The 5,435-nt window shown below is 60.0% G+C and overlaps 1 pseudogene; it reads left to right on the top strand.

The window, feature by feature from the left end:
- Positions 1-808: 808 nt before the first annotated feature.
- LOC125087737 (aryl-hydrocarbon-interacting protein-like 1) lies at positions 809-5,006 on the top strand (annotated as a pseudogene).
- The last annotated feature ends 429 nt before the right edge of the window (positions 5,007-5,435 follow it).

Here is a 5,435-nt window from a genome sequence, read left to right on the forward strand (position 1 = left end):
GTCAGAGGCTCTTTGTGGGAGATTTTGCGGGGGGCTGAAGAGGTGGATCTCCTCATTTTGGCAGGGCAGGTGGAGTTAAGGAGGGTGGCAGACACCCAAGGCCACAGGTCAGGAAATGAGAAGTGTGATCAGGGGCTCTATGTGGCTCCTGATAATCCAGTGTCCCTTCCCACTAGGGTCACAGAGAGGAAGGACACTGGGAACCCAAGCTCCCATTAGCCACAAGGTGGCCTCAAATACCACGCCTTCAGGTCACCTGTCACTTGAGTCCTGAATGGGGATCCCAGCTGCAGGGACTGAGCTCTGCAGGGGTCTCCAAGCACAGGGGTAGGGATGAGACCCTCCACCCCAGGAGAGAGAGCCCTGCTCCCCACAGTCAGAACCTGGAGTGGGGGCTGGAGCGGGGCTGGGGGACACCCTTAACTTTCCCCAAACTTGTCCCTTCTCTCACCTGGTTTTAGAATCCCCCAGGCCAGAAACCTGCTCTCCCCCTCCTGCATCATTCTCTCCTGCGCAATGTTTGAGGGTAGAGGAGGAGGAAACAGGAAAGAGGGAAGGCAGGGACTGTAGAGACCACAGGACCTTGGCATGGACACCAGGACATGGAGGGGGCTTCAGGCTCCCCTCCTGTTCCCCTTTTTTGGCCTCTCTCCTGCTACACCCCCTCCCCATCTTCTCTGAGAACCCTCTGGCTGCTTTCTTTCTTCTTGGGATGGGAGAAAACCCTCGGTGGCTGGACTGTGGGGGCCTCACCTCCAATTGAAGAGTAGGGAGGAGGCACCACCCGGCTTACTCCTGACTCACACCTGCCCGGGGGGCAGGGTCAATCCCCAGGTCTGGGTGTCTTCCTCCCAGGAGAATACTCAGCCTGAGCCCGGGAGCCATGGAGGCCACTCTGCTCCTGAATGGGGAAGGGGTCAAGAAAACCATCCTGCCTGGAGGGACCAGGGAGCTGCCAAACTTCATCATGGTGTCCTGGGTGAGTGGACCTGGTCTGCGGCATTCCTGCTGTGCGTCTTTCGGCTTTGCCAGAAAGGGGCCAGGAGGGACCTTCCCGGAATTATCAACCCTCGAGCACCTGGGAAGCATGGAAATGGTGCCCAGTCACCGGATGTGGGCTGCGGGAAGGGCTTTGGGAGTTTTGTGATGCCCCAATGTAGAGTGGAGCCCTTAGGGTTCACGGTTTTGTCCACAAATGTCTGGTGAGCTTCCCTGGATAAAGGAGTGGCAGGGTCTGTGGCCTCAGATCTAGGGCTTCTGTAAGCCAGGCTCTGAGGTCCTGCACAGCTGCCAGGCGGGACAGCCAGTGGCTTGGGGTCTTTGGGGCAGGGGTGAGGGCAGGCAGCATGGGGGTCATTGTGGGGTCCCTACATCTGGATGGGGTGTGGTGAGCTGAGCCCAGAGGATAGCCCCATGAGCGATGGTGGGAGGTTTGTCTGAAACCAGGGTCCCCCTCCTCCTGACCAGGTGATCTTTCACTTCCGCACCACGAAATGCGACGAGGAGTGGACGGTGATCGACGACAGCAAGCGCGTGGGCCACCCCATGCACATCATCATCGGGAAAATGTTCAAGCTGGAGGTCTAGGAAGTGCTGCTGACGTCCATGAGGGTCGGCGAAGTGACCGAGTTCTGGTGTGACGCCATCGTGAGTAGCCCACACCTGCCCATGAGGTCCACGCCTCCATCAGCCCCCCTGCCAGCTCTGTGGGGCAAAGTGGGGTGAAAACGAAACCCTGCATCCCTTCCTCTGCCTCTGAGCACATGGAGGAGAGCTACCCCAGACCACAAGCTCCCAGAGTGACTGTCGGTGTTGTGGTCGTCTGGTGGGCAGGGTGGGGTGTGGCACCAGGACCATGCCCCACATATGATTACTGGGTCCTGGGGACTTTTGGTCACTGGTCACTTTCCTGCCCTTCTGCCCATGCCCGTGAGTCATGTAAAACTATTCTCAAATCTGTGACCCTCCTGGGATCGCCTCCTTGTTCTGTGGCCCAGATAGAAATGGCAAGACTCACTTTTTTTTTTAAGATTTTTTTTATTTATTCGTTTGAGAGAGACACAGCGAGAGAGTACAAGCAGGAGGAACAGCAGTGGGAGAGGGAGAAGCAGACTCCCTGCTGAGCAGGGAGCCTGACATGGGGCTTAATCCCAGGACCCTGGGATCATGACCTGAGCTGAAGGCAGACACCTTGGAGGACAGGCTGAACTATTTTGGCCCCTCTCTGTTCCTGGAGCTGCCATGAGGGTGCCGGAGATGGGCCTTTTCTGGACCGTCCCAGCAGAGGGAGGCTCTCAGGGACAGTTCACAGGCGGGGCAGCTGAGGCCCAAGAGGCTGGTTTTCTCAGCCCTCCTCCTCCTTGAGGGTGGCGAGCTCCGTGCCCAGTGCAGGGAGAGGCTGGGATGAGTGGGGCCTACACCCACGCCTCCTGTAAGCTCCATGACCACAGGTGTGGCTGAGGGGACCAGAGCTCAGACAGGTGCCCAGGCTCCCTGCTAATCAGCAGCCCCTTGGGGATGCCAGGCACACCCTCTGGCCCCTGGACCCCATGCCTTTCCCTACTCCCCACACTTCCCTCCCTGAAGCTCACCAACCCATGGGCTCAGGTGTCCCCGGGAGAGAAATGGGTCACAAGGGCTAAGCACAAGGGCCAGGAAAGGTGAGAGCGTGCCCCCTGGAGCCAGGCATGAACCCAGCTTGTGTTGTTTCCTAGCTGGGTGACCTTATGCAACTAACTTCATGCCTCTGGGCTCCAGTCTCCCAACTGTGGAGAGGGGATAAAGGCCTCCCTCACTGGGGCATTTTAAGGATGGAAGGAGCTGATGGAAGGGGCTGGGAGAGCACTTGGCCTGGAACACAGTGCACCACAGTCCTTCCTGGGGGCCTGTTGAGGGCAAACAGCAGCAACAGCCCCAGGCTGGTGAGGCTGTAGCAGGACTCAGAATGGGTGCTCCGAGCACACATGCCAGATGCCATCCGCCGTCTTTCCCCCCAGCACACAAGGGGTCCTCTCCATCCTGTCCCAGAGCCTGTGGCAGGTGGCAGAGGGCAAGGACCCCACGGAGTGGCACGTACACACATGTGGGCTGGCCAACATGTTTGCCTACCACACACTGGGCTACAAGGACCTGGATGAGCTACAGAAGGAGCCACAGCCTCTGATTTTCATGATAGGGCTGCTGCAGGTGCGCCCTGGGGACGGCAGGGGCAAAGGGCTGTCCCAGCCTCAGGGAGCATGCGGTGTGGGGAGCCCCACCTCGCTGGTCCTGGGCATCACTGCCTTCTCACTAGAGCATGAGAGGGCTCCTAAACCACTGCCACGTTTATGGGGTGGTGGGAGAAGGTCCGGCCTGGGTTGGGACTCAGGTTATGGCCAAGGATGAGGTTCAGCCCAAGGGCTACATGGGTGAACAAACAAGGGAATTGTGTCAACAATAGGGCCTTTGCGGGCCTGCTAGGACAGTTGTGCGGTTTGTGCACTGCACAAGGGCCTCACCTCTAAGGTGTTCATTTTAGACCTCATAGATCTGAACTTTTATATGACAATTTCCCAGCAGGTGGCAATAACATGTCTTGTTCTAGCCAAATGAGTATGGAGACCACCTTCCGAATATTGGAAGTCCAGTGTTGACAAAGGGCTGTCTGTCCCTAACTTGCATAAAGGTACTGATTTAGGGCGGGCACAGCCCGTGGCTTCCATCCCCTATGTATGTGGATGTGACCAGCAAGCATGCTTGTGGAGAAGGCAGAGGAGGCAGGTCCCCAGCTGCGGGGGCGCAGGTCCCCCGGTCCCCGCCTGACCTGCCTGCCGCTGTCGGGCCAGGTGGAGGCCCAGAGCGAGTACTGGCGAGAGATGTGGAGCCTGACCAACCAGAAGATGCAGGCGGTGCCCATCCTCCATGAAGAAGGGAATGGGCTCTTCAAGCTGGACCGCTACGACGAAGCCTCCAGCAAGTACCAGGAGGCCATCATCTGCCTGAGGAACCTGCAAACCAAGATGGGGGGCTGCCCACGCGGCCGGGGCAGGGGCACGGCGCCAGGGGTGGGGGGCAGGCGGCCCAGCTCACGGCCAACCGGCATGCCCCTCTGTGCAGGAGGAGAAGCCCTGGGAGGCGCAGTGGCTGAGCTGGAGAAGAAGATCAATACCCTGATTCTCAACTAGACACCTGCCAGTGTCTGCTCAAGAAAGAGGAGTACTACAAGGTGCTGGAGCACAGGAGCCACATCCTGCGGCTGCACCCAGGTGCGGCCTGGCGTGAGGAGGGGCAGCCAGCACGAGCGGGGGGGGCTCTAAGGGAGGCCTTTGTGCTCACTGTAGCCTCTGGGACTCCCAGGCAGCAGGCCTGCACACCGGTGCCCTGGCAGCTGGTGCTGCTAGTTGGGAGCAGGTGTTTGTGAGCGAGGTGTGTGGGAACAGGTGTGCAGGGTGGAGTGACTGTGGGTGGGCTGCGACATAGATCTCCTGCTGTGCGCAGGGGGCTGGGTTCCCTGTGCTCCTTACCTCCTTCAGTGCCCTGAGTAACCCGTGGGGGCGGGGGCGGGGACAGGGCCTGGAGCCTCCACCATGCGGGGAGCCCACCTGACTGAGTAGGAGGTTATGGGTTTGGAGTTAGCTCTGGGGCCTGGCAGGGTAACCGCAAGGGAGGGGAGTAGGTCCTGCTATTGCTGCTGTCACCACATGTACAACCAAGGAGGCGGCCCACGGGGCACAGAGAAGTCAAGGATCACGGTCAAGGTTAAGACTTTGTCAGCTATGAGGCAGCGCCTGGAAGGGGCTCAGCAGGTGCAGTGTCATCCTCCCTTCAGGGATCGTGAAGGCCTACTACATGCGGGCCGGGGCTCACGCGGAGGTGTGGAATGAGATGGAGGCCAGGGCGGACCTTCAGAAAGTGCTGGAGCTGGAGCCATCCATGGGGAAGGTGGTGCGTAGGAGCTGAGGCTTTTGGAAAACTGCCTGGAGAAGCGGGAGGAAGAGCAGCTCTGTTGCTGGAACATGCTGGGCTAGGGTGAGGAGTGGGCCTCCCCTGGCCTCCCCTGCCTCCCCAGCTTTTCCTGGTCTCCCTTGGCCTCCCCTGCTTCTCCTGGCATCCCTTGCTTCTGGCCTCCCCTGGCTTCCCCTGCCTCCCTGGCTCCCCTGGCCCCCCTGCCTCCCTGGCCTCCCCTGCTTCTCTTGCCTCCCCTGCCTTCTTGGCTTCCTCTTCTTCTCCTGGCTGCCCCTGGCCTCCCCTCCCCCCCTGGCTTCCCCTGCCTCCCCTGGCTTCTTCTGACCTCCCTTGGCCTCCCCTGCATCTCCTGGCATCCCCTGCTTCTCCTGGCCTCCCATGCCTTCCCTGCTTCCTCGGCCTCCCCGGCCTCCCCTGCCTCCCCTGCCTTACTGGCTTCCTCCTCTTCTCCTGGCTGCCCCTGGCCTCTCCTTCCTCCCCTCTTCCCTCCT

This window comes from Lutra lutra, chromosome 16, assembly GCF_902655055.1.
Source record: "Lutra lutra chromosome 16, mLutLut1.2, whole genome shotgun sequence".
Classification (NCBI taxonomy): Eukaryota; Metazoa; Chordata; class Mammalia; order Carnivora; family Mustelidae; genus Lutra; species Lutra lutra.